Source organism: Melanerpes formicivorus, unplaced genomic scaffold (genome assembly GCF_026170545.1).
Source record: "Melanerpes formicivorus ecotype bairdi unplaced genomic scaffold, bMelFor1.0.p_v2 SCAF_280, whole genome shotgun sequence".
Taxonomy (NCBI): Eukaryota; Metazoa; Chordata; class Aves; order Piciformes; family Picidae; genus Melanerpes; species Melanerpes formicivorus.
This window is the reverse complement of record NW_027142632.1, coordinates 114,572-129,016: the sequence shown is the minus strand read 5'-3', so window position 1 is coordinate 129,016 and position 14,445 is coordinate 114,572.

The following is a 14,445-nucleotide window of genomic DNA, read 5'->3' as shown; positions in this document are numbered from 1 at the left end:
TGAAATGTTTTCTGAGTACAGAAATGGAGTTTGACCCAACTTTTTTTCCCCTCTGACACAGTTATGCTTATTAGGTAGATGCATAAATGTACTTCAGAGTGTAAGTCAGGTGAGTCAAGATGGTTAGGTAAGTACGTAGTCAAGAATATCCAGTGCTTGAAACATAAATGGGGAAAAAACATCTGAAAGGTGAAAGATACTTTTATTGAAAAAGCACACCGCTCACACTGTCAATCATGAATTGTTATTTTAACTGTAAATTCTGTAATAAACATTTCCATTTCTTTTTTTCATATTGGTGAAAGCTCTACAAATTAAAAGGCTTAGTTACAATTCTGTTGAAGTAACTTGGAAACCCGTTTATCTCTGAATTCCTTCACAAAATTCATCAAGAGCAGATGCTTAGCTTTTTACGTATCTGAGGGTGTGCATCAAAGGAAGATGTTGGAAATGTGACTATGCTGCTGTGATGATTTTGTCTCAGTTACTAGTGGGGAGGAGACTTACCTAGATGTGTTTATTATTGAGTGCTTTGAAGGGGCTTAACTTTCTACAGAAGTTTTGTGTATTGCTAGTAAATGCCTTCTAACATAATTCCTGACATTTCATCTGTACATTTTGCTAGTAGAGACTTAAAAATGGACTACAACTTCAAAGGATGCGACTTCAGACACCTCATTTCAATTAATTGAAAACCAAACAGACACGAGCAACGCACACACAAAACCAAAACACCAACCACAAAAATCCCAACAACAACCCAAACGACCGAACAAGCAAGCCTTACCAAAAGGCCCACACTTTCCTGTTGAACCCTGCCTGTTCCCTCTACACCTGCTGTAAAGATTCAAAGTAGAGCAGAGTGAAGCAGAGCAGCCTCAAAGGTGGTGGATGTCACCTCTTTGACAGTGTATGACATTGTCCCTTCCTTGAGCTTTAACTCTAGTATCACATTGTGCCTTCATTGAGCTTCAACTCTAGAAGTGTTCCTTAGAGGAGATATTTTAATTTGCTATGCTGGCTTGTGAAAAATCTAGCCTTTTAAGGCCAAAAGGATCTCTTTTTGCAGTTTGTCTTATCCAGTTATTCAGTTTCATTTATTCAGGTACTCATCTTTTGGATTACAATATGAACGTGTGTGGCCTTAGATCTGAAATGCCTTTTCTCCTCATGCTTTAGGTAACAGAAGTGTTTATTAACGAACAGGAAGAACTGTTTTCAGAATGTTTTGGTTTACTTTCTCTGGTATCTCTTCCTAGATATGTCAAGAAGGAAACATAGAAGGAAACATAGACGTCTTCAAGTATTGCAGCAATTCAGTTAAATGAACTAAATGAAGTTCCAGAAGACCAAAGTGAAGTAGAAAGTGAGGAAGCCTGAGCCGAAAGATGTTTCCAACATGGATTGTTGAAGCGGAGTCCATGCAGAAGTATTCTGCAGAAGAAAATGAAAAAGTCCATGAAGAACAAGAGGAAAATGGGGATGAAAGGAAGTCTGGGACAGAAAATGAAGGAGAGAGAGTTCTTGTGGCCAAATCTGCTTCTGAAAAGAGGAACGTTCCTGCTTCCTGGACATTCACACCTAAGACAGGAGAGTGAAACTGCCAAATAATAGAAAGTTCTGAAGACAGAGATTCAAATGGTAAAGGAAAGATCAAAGAGGTCATGCAGATCCTTTTTTTTTCCTCAAGGGGAATACATTTTTGTACTAGGTTTTGTATTAGGCTGCTTTAATTCCCCTTTGTTGTATGTTTTAACTCTCAAATAAGCCCACAGTGTCTCTTGTTATGCCAAATGCATATTTTTTTTCTGCAGCTGATGGGTTTTAGATTCTAAAGTTTGTGTTTCCAGTGGCGCTCAACTGGAAAGCAATCACTGACTTTCTTTTATTGTATGAGCATCTTTGCAAGTAATGAGCAGAGTTAAGTGTACAAGCTGTACCTCAGGCACTGTGGAGCCAGTCACGTGTGGAATAGAAGACTAATGTCCTCATGTTTGTATGCGATGGAAGATGTGCTTCGTAACCTGAATTACCTTGCTGTTGTACTGTGCAGTGCTGCAATGGCAACATCCCTCTATTTTTTCCTGGCTTTGCCATGTCTCTTGTGATTTTTGTGTGCGTGGCTGAGTTGTAAGCATCACGGAGCAGTGACTTTTTGCCAGAAAGGAAGTAAAAGTCAAGCAGTGCTTAGTAAAACACTGATAAGAGTTCTGTCTCTGTCCTTGCACAGAGAGAGACTGTATGGCAGCTAAGGGATGCCTCCCTGATAGTGTATTCCAGTTAACAGAAATCCTGCCATAAGAAATGTGTGTCGTTCCAGATTCATGGGTACACTACAGGATTTGTGTGAGATGACCTCTAGTAGAAGAGCTACAGGGGATATGTGTTGAGAAAGAAACAGAAATTCGTACACCAGCAGTGCCTGTGGATTACTGTGAGCTCCAGATGAGTCTTCAAATTGGTTCATACTGGAGTAGGAGCTTTTCTTGCACCCCTGAGACTGTAAATTTCTCCAGGAAGCTGCATGGCTGTCCACAGGTGTAACCTTGTCCTCTCCCACCATAGCGTGTGCCAGCAGAAGTGCAAATGTCCCAAATCCTGAGACCTCCACCTGAAAACACAAGCAAGAAGAAGGAGCATTATCAGGGCTGTGCAGAAGGAGGCAAGGTACTGGATGGTTTGCGTGGCACTGGGGATGGGACTTTGTGCCCTGCTTGGGAGGCCCCAAGGAGCAGGATGAGGCACGGTCAGGAGGCAAGGCTCACCTTCTGCAAGAGCTGTCTGCAGATGTACCAAGATGCAGCAGATTTCTGGAAAGCAAAGGCAAGGCACAGGCCACATGGCCCTGCTGTGCTTTGGGGATCCTGAGCACAGCTTCAGAAGCTAGAGGGAAGCTGAGAGCAGTGACAGGAGAAAGTTCTGCAAGCTGAGGCAAAGAGGAGACCATTACCCAAGTCAAGAGCAAAGGTCCCCTTAGCTTAAGCCCCAATCCCAGAGCAATAAAGAGGTCCTGAGGGGCTGAAGTTTCCTCCCCAGACAGGGTAGCACTGAGCCATCCAGAAAAGCAGGGCCACACGCTGGTCGGAGGCACAAAGCAGCTGGTCCTGCCTTGGCTCACCCTGAGACACACACAGTGGGAGGGAAGAGCAGCAGCAGCAGCACACAGCTGCATGTTTTCATAGAATCCTAGAATGACTTGAGTTGGATCATCTGGTTCCAAACCCCCTGCCATGGGCAGGGATGCCTCCCACAAGACCAGATTGCTCAAAGCCTCCTCCAGCCTGATCTTTAACACATCCACAACTTTGCTGGGCGTCCCATTCCAGTGTCTCACCATGATCAGAGTAAAGAACTTCCCTCCTCTGGACCATCTCCAACAGATCCATATCCTTCTGATGTTGGTGTCTCCAGAGCTGGATGTGTTCTCTAGGTGAGGTCTCCCCATAGCAGAGTAGAGGGGCAGAATCCCTGCCTTGAGGTGCTGGCCATGTATCTTGATGCAGCCCAGGACACGGTTGGCTTTTGTGGCTACCAGCACGCTTTGGTGGCTCATATCAAGTGCTTGGCCCACCAGCAGCCCAAGTCCTTCTCTGCAAGGCTGCTCTCAATCCACCCAGCCTGTATTTGTTGTTGGCATTGCCCTGAGCCAGGTGCAGGACCTTGCGCTTTGCCTTGTTGAACTTCATGAGGCTGGCATGGGCCTACCTCTCCAGCCCGGGTGAGTGCCTCTGGAGGCCATCCCTTCCTGTGTCAACCACACCACACAGCTTGGTGTTGTTGGCAAATGTGCTGAACATGCACTCAATGCCACTGACAAAGATCTTACCCAGCAGCACTCCCAGGACAGATCCCTGAGGGACTCCACTTGTCACAGGTCTCCATCTGGACACTGAGCCATTGACTGCAACTCTTTGAGAGAGGCCACCTAGCCAACTCCTTACCCACCAAGTGGTCCATCAAATCCAGATCCTTCCCATTTAGGGAGCAGGATGCTGTGCTGGGCAGTGTCAAACAGTGAGCCTAGAAATGGGAATCTTTAAGCTCTCTCGAACTACCCTTTTCATCCTGTTCCAGCACCATGTAGGGGCTCCCTCACTGGCTGGGAGTGTGGGATAGTCTCAGTGAGCAGTCTACTATTCCCAGAATCCAGTCTTTCTTTTGCTCCTCCTTCTTCCCCACCAGCTTGCTCCTTCTGGAGAATATCTGGCAATTTGCATTGCACAAATAAGAATCCTGCTTTCAACGAGTCCGAGTGCCAGGTGCTGCACTTTCGCTACAGCACCCCCATGCAGAGCTACAGGCTGGGATCGGAGTGGCTGGAGAGCTCCCAAACAGAGAGGGACCTGGGGGTGCTGATTGACAGCTGCCTAAACATGAGCCAGCAGTGTGCCCAGGTGGCCAAGAAGGCCAATGGCATCCTGGCCTGCATTAGGAATAGTGTGGCCAGCAGGAGCAGGGAAGTCATTCTGCCCCTGTACTCTGCATTGGTTAGGCCACACCTTGAGTCCTGTGTCCAGTTCTGGGCCCCTCAGTTTAAGAAGGACACTGGGACGCTTGAACATGTCCAGAGAAGGGCAACAAGGCTGGTGAGAGGTCTGGAGCACAAGCCCTATGAGGAGAGGCTGAGGGAGCTGGGATTGTTTAGCCTAGAGAAGAGGAGGCTCAGGGGTGACCTCATTGCTCTCTACAACTACCTGAAAGGTGGTTGTAGCCAGGAAGGGGTTGGTCTCTTCTCCCAGACAACCAGCACCAGAACAAGAGGACACAGTCTCAAGCTGCACCAGGGGAGGTTTAGGCTCGAGGTGAGGAGAAAGTTCTTTACCGAGAGAGTCATTTGTCATTGGAATGGGCTGCCCAGGGAGGTGGTGGAGTCACCATCCCTGGAGGTGTTCAAGAGGGGATTGGATGTGGCAACTGGTGCCATGGTCTAGTAATGAGGTCTGCGGTGACAGGTTGGACTCGAAGATCCTCGAGAGCTCTTCCAACCTTAGTGATACTGTGCTACTGTGCAAAGAGCTTTGCTGTGCTCTTGGCTACTCACAGCTGAGAGGCAGGGACTGACATGTAGCTGTCTGAAGGGGTATTACAGTGTGGTAACAATAGATTGAATTGTGGAGATGTTTCCTCCCTCTTTGTCACTGAAGCTGAGCCCCCCTTTTAGCCCTGTTGTGGCTTTGGGAGGGGGAAGGATCAGGATGCATTAGGGGGGATTCCTTGGCTCTGAATCAGGGCAGGGTCTGTGATGTTTGCATATGAAGCAGGCCTCCTGGGGCCCTCTTCCTTCTAGAGTCTTGGACCAAAGTTCAAGCAGAATTTTGTTCTTTAAACAGGAGCTATTTTCAAATTTGTTGGTTTTGGCATGTTGTGGTTCCGTCAGGCAGTGAGAGGGGTTAGCAGCCAGAGTGTGGGGAATGGTCAAAAAAGATGTGGGAGGTTTGTTTTTTCTTGGACAGCATGCACCAATTCTTTGTGAAGGTCTGCTGACTGAAACTGTGCCTGCCTTGGCTGATCCTTGTCTTCTGGTTGTCTTTCAGAATGCTGGAGGAGGACCTGCATCCCAGAGACAGTGAAGGTGGCCATGATGACCAAGTCAGTTGGAGCTATTTTGTATGCTAGGCCCACAGACCTGCCTTTAAACACCTGCTTCTGTTGTGCTGAGATCCTTCAGCTAACCTTTCCTCCCCCTCTCCCCTTTATTTCTGTGCCCAAAGCAGGTAGTTGAAAAGCCACCATGCTCACTTGCTGCTCCATGGCACAGGTATGTTCCCAAACTTCTGGCTCGACCAAATCAGGAGGAAGATGAAACTGTTTTCTGTATGTGGGGTGGGTGAGTAAGGGCTGCCAGTTTCTCTCGAGTTGCTTTATACTCCTTTAGTTTTCGGGGCTGGCATGGAAAGTTCCAATTAGAAGAGAATGAGGCTGGGAGGCTGGATTTTGCCTGTGAATCAGAGGTGTACTTCTCCAACACTTCCCTTCTTTTCTCCTCTCACTCTCTAGTGGTCCTCAGCTCCTTGAAGAAGGCAATCAGCAGGAGATGGGAGAGGCCAAACAACAGCCCCGTGCACAGAGGCAGCCCTTGAAGATGACACCAAAAAACCCCTTCTGGCAAGCCTCTTGAAAAGAGGAAGGTGAGAGGTGGAGCTGGGTTTGTAGCAGTGCCAAGGTGTTGTTTCAAACGCCCCTTTGGAGAGCTCATTTTTGCCTCCCAAGTTGGAGTGGACTCAGGATGCTCCTCCTTTAAAGGCCTCATGAAACATAAAAAGGGAGTATGTGTCCAAAGTGTCCACAGGTGCTTAATGTCGGTGTCAGGGAACGATGTTTAGTAGACTTGTAAGGAATGACTTTTAAGTGCTTTCATAAGGAATTATTCTTGGTATTTCTCTAAGTAACTATAGGGAACTGTCAGATTTAAATGAAACTTAGTGCTCTCATAAGGAACAATTTTTAATACAATTATAAGGAACTACTTGAAGGGCTTTTAGAAGGAACTATAGCGCATGGGCAAGGGTGCCGTAGCGCAATCTCACACCTGAATCACTGCTGCCGGTCCTGAATCTGTTAAAACACAAGCATATCCCTTTCCCCATGTTAATAAATCACAAGGTCCTTCCCATTTACCATCATGCAGAGACTTTATGTAGACCTTGGCTTTCTGGGGACTCGCTGTAAGATCTTCAGACTGCAGTGAAGCAAAATAAGAAGAAATGACTGACATTTCTGCTTTTGTAAGAGAAAGAAAATGGAATACATGTAATGCTTTATTGAGCCTGTTCTGAGGAGCTTCCCCAAGCATTCCCCCTTTTTGTTTTTCTAACAATTCTTTTAATGGAAGGTGAGTGGGGTCCACAATTGCTTGACCTGTAGGGGAATGTGGGATACCAGTTAACTGTGTTATGCCCCATTGGTTTCACAATTCTTGAGTTTTCTGAGCAATACATCCAGGACCATCATCAGATTTGATTGTGTGAGGAATTCCCAATACTGCAAATGCTGAAAGCCGATGTCTAATAACATCTCTGCTTTTTTCCCCTGTATGAGACTCTTGAACGTGTTCAGAGAAGGACAACAAGGCTAGGGAGAGGCCTCGAGCACAATCCCTATGAAGAGAGGAATAGAATAGAATAGAATTAGAATAGAATAGAATAGAATAGAATAGAGCAGAGCAGGTTGGGAGAGACCTTTGAGATCATCGCATCCAACAATGCAACCAAGCACCTTATCAAGTCTCCTCCAAAACATCTCCAATGATGGTGACTCCGCCACCTCCCCAGGCATCATATTCCAATGGGCAATCACTCTCTCTGTGTAAATTTCTTCCTAACCTCCAGCCTAAACCACTCCTGGCACATCCTGATACTGTGTCCTCTTGTTCTGGTGCTGGTTGCCTGGGAGAAGAGACCAACCTCCGCCTGTCTACAATCTCCCTTAAGGTCTCCTCTGAGCCTCCTCTTCTCCAGGCTAAGCAACCTCAGCTCCCTCCGCCTTTCTTCATAGGGCTTGTGTTCCAAACCCCTCACCAACTTTGTTGCCCTTCTCCAGACTCATTCCAGCAAGTCAACATCCTTCCTAAACTGAGTGGCCCAGAACTGGACACCGGACTCACGGTGTGGCCTAACCAGTGCAGTGTACAGGGGCAGAATGACCTCCCTGCTCCTGCTGGCCACACTCTTCCTGATAATGGCCAGGATGCCATTGGCCCTCCTGGCTGCCTGGGCACACTGCAGGCTGATGTTCTGCCTACCATCGACCAGTACCCCCAGGTCCCTCTCTACCTGGCAGCTCTCCAGCCACTCTGACCCCAGCCTGTAGCACTGCATGGGGTTGTTGTGGCCAATGTGCAGAACCCGGCACTTGGATGTGTTAAATCTCATGCCGTTGGACTCTGCCCATCTGTCCAGCCTGTCGAGGTCCCTCTGCAAAGCCTCTCTACCCTCTAGCAGATCAACTCCTGCCCCCAGCTTGGTGTCATCTGCAAATTTACTGATGATAGACTCCTTGATGACCAGTGCAACAAGTACAAGAACTTTACAGGGGTTCAAGCAAAACTGCAATAATTTGTGAAATCAAAATCCATCAGACATGGAAGCACTGCCACTGAGGATACAGTCAGCTCAGGAAGTCCCCTGACCCAAAGACAGATGGATAAAGAAGCATCAGCATAGGCTTACTCTTTCTTCTTTACATTTATCTATACACTCATTACTACATCCATTCACAGCTGCTGTGCAAATGGACACTTGATATGCTGTAGGATGGCCATTCTTCTAAGTCATTCTGCACAATTTAAAATGGATGTACAGAATCTCAGTTGCAGAGGCTTGAGATTACCTAGCTGCAGTTTTCCACTTTTTGGATTTTAGCTCTAGAAGGTTTCTGTATGTACTTCTGTGATTCTGCAAAGCCTTGCAGCTGCTTTGGGTAGCCTTCTGTCACTGACAGGACTTAGCAACATCATAAAAAGAAATTGCTGAGTGTCTTTTTGCTTTCCCTTGCCCTGTGGCTACACAGTATGTGACCTGACACAATTGCCACAACTTTCACAGAAGATAAGAAGCCATCCTTATTAAATGAAGAGCTTTCTCTCTTGCACTGAACAGAAATACAAGAACGGATTACCTCATCCTCTACAAGGCCAAGGCCCATCTAGCAAACCCAGGACCAGGGCAGCCAGGAGGAACATGTGGCATTGTCTCTATCTATGCTGTTAATAAGCATAGACCCTACAAGAAGAACCAAACTGCTGTGGTCATCAGATGAACCACACATCAAAGACACGCCTAATGTTCATTCTAGCTAAGTCTACACAGGAAACTTGGGAGATCTCTGCCCATCCTCTTATCCCAACAAACAGTCATATTTAAAGTAGAACTTCACAACTGATATCCCAAATATACTAGCTCTGCTGATCTGCTTTATTAACTGAAGATCACACATGCTTTTAAACTAATGAGTGAAACTATGAATTCTTCTTTTGTTTTAAATTTGAACAGGATGAGCCAACTCAATCATTGCCTTCAATTATTATGAGCTGCCCTTATTTTTTCAGCAGCAGGTAGTTTGTAGGTAGTGTGGCTCTAAATATCATCTCTGCTGTACTTCAGATTTAATTCTAAAAGCCATGGTCATCACATTTTGTGGGTTTAAATTTCCTGTTTGCATTGCTCCACTTTTAAGAAGTCTACTACTATCCTCATAACCATTCAAATCAACTAGCCTACAAAAGACTGACTCCCACAGACAAGATCAAGAAATGAAAATGTGTCATAAAGCAAAGGTGATAGAAGCTGATGCTGCTCCAGCCTCAGCTTTCTAATTATGTGCATACCAGCTCTTCAGGTTCTCATTAAAGTAAGCTTTGGAAAGTTATGTTTCTGAGAAGTGCTACAACTCTCATGAAACACAGACAAAATTCAGGGTGCCATCAACACTACTTTGATTTCTTGTAGGCTTATTCTGAACATTCTTTACTCATGCAAGTTCAGTGGCATAGAAGAATAGAATAGAATAGGACCAGACCTGACCCGGTTGAAAAAGACCTTTGAGATCATTAAGTCAAACCCAGCACCCAACACCATCTTATCAACTAAACCATGGCACCCAGTGCCTCATCCAGTCTCTTCTTAAACACCTCCAGTGAAAGAGATTCCATCACCTCCCTGAGCAGCCCATTCCAATGGGCAATCACTCTGTGAAGAACTTCTTCCTAACATCCAGCCTAAACCTCCTCTGGCACAGCTTGAGACTGTGTCCTCTTGTTCTGGTGCTGGTTGTCTGGGAGAAGAGACCAGCCCCCACCTGGCTACAACCTCCCTTCTGGTAGTTGTAGACAGCAATAAGGTCTCCTCTGAGCCTCCTCTTCTCCAGGCTAAACAACCCCAGCTCCCTCAGCCTCTCCTCATAGGGCTTGTGCTCCAAACCCCTCAACAGCTTTGTTGCCCTTCTCTGGACATGTTCCAGCAACTCAACATCTTTCTTAAACTGAAGGGCCCAGAACTGGACTCAAGGGGTGGCCTGACCAGTGCAGTTTACAGGGGCACAATGACCTCCCTGCTCCTGCTGGCCTCACTGTTCCTGATAATGGCCAGGATGCCATTGGCCTTCTTGGCCACCTGGGCACACTGCTGGCTCATGTTCAGTCAGCTGTCAATCAGTACCCCTAGGTCTCTTTCTGCCTGGCTGCTCTCCAGCCACTCTGACCCCAGCCTGTAGCACTGCACGGGGTTGTTGTGGCCACTGTGTAGAACCCAGCACTTAGATGTGTTAAATCTCATGCCGTTGGACTTTGCCCATCTGTCCAACCTGTCAAGGTCCCTCTGCAGAGCCCTTCTACCCTCTAACAGATCAGTACCTGCCCCCAGCTTGGTGTCATCTGAAAATTTAGTGATGATGGACTCAATCCCCTCATCCAGATCATCAATAAAGTTATTGAACAGGATGGGGCCCAGCACTGATCCCTGGGGACACCACTAGTGACTGACTGCCAGCTGGATGTGGCACCATTCACCACCACTCTCTGGGCCTGGCCCTCCAGCCAGTTCCTAACCCAGCACAGAGTGCTCCTGTCCAAGCCACAGGCTGACAGTTTGGCCAGGAGATTGCTGTGGGGGACAGTGTCAAAGGCCTTGCTGACATCCAGGCAGACCCTGATCTAGAAGGATCATAGGTATAGGCACAGATGAATATTCTGACTTCATCATGTTCCAGCTTCCATGCCTTCCTCCAGTATCTTTCAAAAGACTTTGGAACTCACTGGTCACAAGACATAAAAATGTAGTTTTCATTTTTCACAAATTTCATTAAAGGTCAATAGCCACACAAATTAGAACCACAGTATCAGAAACACAGATAGAGAGACTCTTGAGAGCAATCAGCAAAGCTCTGCCTTTTCCACTTAGTAACCTGCAGCACCAGCTTCCTGTCAAGAAAAAGGGAAAAAAGAAAAGGAGGTTTTGCTTCCCACAAGAAGTGGGAATAAAACAAATCTATAGCCTGGGGATTTATTTTGTTTGTCAGGGTTTTGTTGAGTGTGGGGTGAGGTTTTGGGGGGGGGTTGTTTCTCTTTTTTTGTGGTTTTTATTTTTTTGGTTGGTTGGTTTAGGTGGGGTTTTTTTGTTGTTGGTGGTGTTGGTATTTGTTTGGTTGGGTTTTTGGCTTTTCTGGGTTTTTTGAGGTTGTGTTGTTGGGGGTGGGGGGAGGGCTTGGTGCAGCCAGTCAATATAATGGAGCATATCTCAGTTTCCTGACTAAAATAGCAAATTTAAACAGAGAAGCATCTCATACAAATCCTAGTGAACATTAATTGTGCCTTTTGGACACAGAAAAGATATTTTGTTCAAAGAAAAGATAACACACAACAGGAAAACACAAAACAAACCAAAACCAAAACCACAACCAAACCAAAGAAACAAAACCCAAACCCCAATGCTTATTTCTATGCTACCTGCCAATATGCATCAACTACTTTGCCATAATTGCCTTTAGGTGTCAACAGGCAGCTAGTTTAAGAAATCTTAAGTTATCCTGCACGAATATTTCTATACCCCTTTCAACACATTTGAGGACAGCAACCTCAAGCAATGTGACACAAGAATAAATTAACTGCGATACTTGTTCTAATCCATACAAAATCTCTACCACTACACCATGAGTGAGCTGTGAAGTCACTTGGTGTCTATATCCTGTGGAAGATCATTTCCCAGCCCACAGGGAATGTGAACTGTGCCAATGAGCTAGTGTGATGGGTTGAAATTTCCCCCTCCAACATTAACTTTGCCAGACCAGCTCGGCTGGAAGCAAATGAAAGCAGTTATTTACAAGCAAAACTATAATCTACAGTGGAATGCAACGAATAGGTACAAAATATACAGTATTTGCAATATTTTACAGGTATCTACAATCAACAATGTACTTAAAAACCCCTGGTCAGAGAAGACCAGGGAAGCTGTCCCTCTGACCCCTACCCCCTGTCCAAAAGGGAGAAAGGAGCAGAGAAAACGTAGCAGTTAGACTTAACCAAAACAACGCAGCCAAGGTCAAGCAAAAGCAGATTAGTCTCCCTTCAGAGCACAAAGAGAGCAGAGGAGAGATCAGAAGGGAAAAGATCATTTTGGTACAGTCAATCTTATAGCAGATATTTCTCCAATGTAATTGTTTAGAATAATCTTTGGTTTTCCTTTTCACACCCAATAGTGATTTATTTACGTTTGTCTGCTTTTCTGCTTGAAATCTGTAACAAAATTTCAAAGGCATAGCCTAAAACTACCACAGCTAGAGGCACTAAGCTTCCTCCTTACATTGCTCCACAGTGCAAGGCAGAACCAGAGAAATAGCCTCCCAGAGACACGCATTGAAGGTATTGCCAGGTTGGATCTATTCAAACCTGCAATGTACTCTGTTACAAGTTTCCCAATGCTCCCTCTAGTTCCAGGAAAAATACACTGCAGCACTACATTTTAAATTCACTAAAATACACCAAACCAAGTGTAGCATTTTGTACTAGAAGAGATTCAAGGTAGTATCACAAATTACTAAACCAACCTCACTCTAAAAGTGAGCTGTTAAAGAGAGGTTACCATTGTATTTGACAAGTTAGTTTCCAGAGGTCTTTTCTGCTAGTTGTACGGCTGACACTACACAGCATCTGTTTCTCTTGCCATGGCTGGAACTATCCAGGGCAGGGGATGCAGCAATGGGATAGCGTCTGAGATACATCACAGAAGAGGCACAGAAAGAAGTTCTGAAAGGTGACAGAGCCATCTCCCTGACTCACAACAAGGCATGCACTATCAAGGAGCACCTAAGAGGTCACAGCACTCTTTCTCAGCATTCAGATTCTGTTTGCACCAGCTCTCAGCAGTTCTCCTGCTCCCTCGTGCTATGATGAGGAGACACATCTTTTACTTTCCATTTTCCACTCTCAGTAATGAGGGCTACAACCCTCCTGGCCAAAATCTTGATTGTATTTTCCATCATAATCAATCCAGGTTTCTCCACCTATTGGAAAACTACTGCTGTCTTGCAAATCTGAAACAATCCTGGACCTTTTCCCAGAGCGACAGACTTAAGAAAACCCAAAGAATAAGGCAGTCACTTGACAGAGGCATCAAGCAACACCTACAGAGAGGAAATACAAAAGGAACACCTATTTGCATCTGTTTCTGGAATAGCTACATTGTACATCTTACCCCATGATCATGTCCCTCATCAAGAGCTATTAAAGCATGAAGATACCCTTTTTGGGTCAGAAAATCCCAGAACCATTGTTCCTAGTAGCCACAAAACATTATTTCGCATTTGTTAATTCCCAGGCACCTGCTGCTCACCACTGCTGAACTCTCCACTACATAAACCTCAGACCTGTTCTGAGTATGATGTACCGGCACAAAGCACTATTTACAGCAATACAACTGTACAGCTGCAAGCAGCCCTCAGGTGTTTCAGTCTTCATCAGCACACTAAGCATCAGTACCTGTGGCACTGTTACTGAACTATACGAACAAGTTGTTGAGCCACAGAGCCCAAGCAAAGTGGAGCAATAAACCATATCCAGCTCCTACACTCAAAGGAAGAAAACAGTAAGTGTTCAGAACAAGAGCACACAGTACATGTGGTGCCATGTTACCATTTGCTTTCAGAGTAACCCAATACATTTCAGGAACTACGTCCAGAGCTCTTCCTGAAAACAAGTCACAAAATGCATCTCCAAAAGCAAGATCATCAAAACTAACCTCAATGCAACCCTTAAAGAAGCTATTATGTTAGTGATGATTTTCAACTTGGAATTTCCTGGTGTTGACACCCAGCCACTGGAAATGAGATTTACATCACCAGCTCCTTTTTCAGCACCAAACAGGTATGACTTCGTAATGATTTTCAGTCAAAGCTCAACTGGTCTGGATGAAAACAAAACATCTCAGAAGCCTTACTTAACAAAGATTACAAGATGACATTCTTTCTAGATGTAAAACTAAAACTGCCCACAAAAGAAGGCAACTTTCTGGAGGTAAGGGATGGAAGCAGTCATTTATTTCATTACAATACTAGAGCTCTCCCATAAGGACAGCATTCCTGTCTTCTGTAAAATTACATCAGCTAATGTGCTTCTTGAAATACTGAGTAAAGATGCAAACATACATATATATTTCTCTCCAGAAAACGTGTATTTGTAAAAAGACCTACAATATTTCCCTTTAACTTATATGGTAGTTTATGTATCATTCCAAATTTTCTTTCTAGTTTGCATTATCAGATTTTTCACACTGGTTTGGACCCAGTGAGAAAAGATGGTACAACAGAGCTTTTCATTATTACTATTACTCCTGTTAACTGAAGAGACACTTGCATTTAGAGAATTACCACCTAAGGGTGAAGCAGCTTTTACAAAGAGGTTTGTAACACTACAGTGACATGCAACTACATTAGAAGTATTTTAAATTCATTTGGACA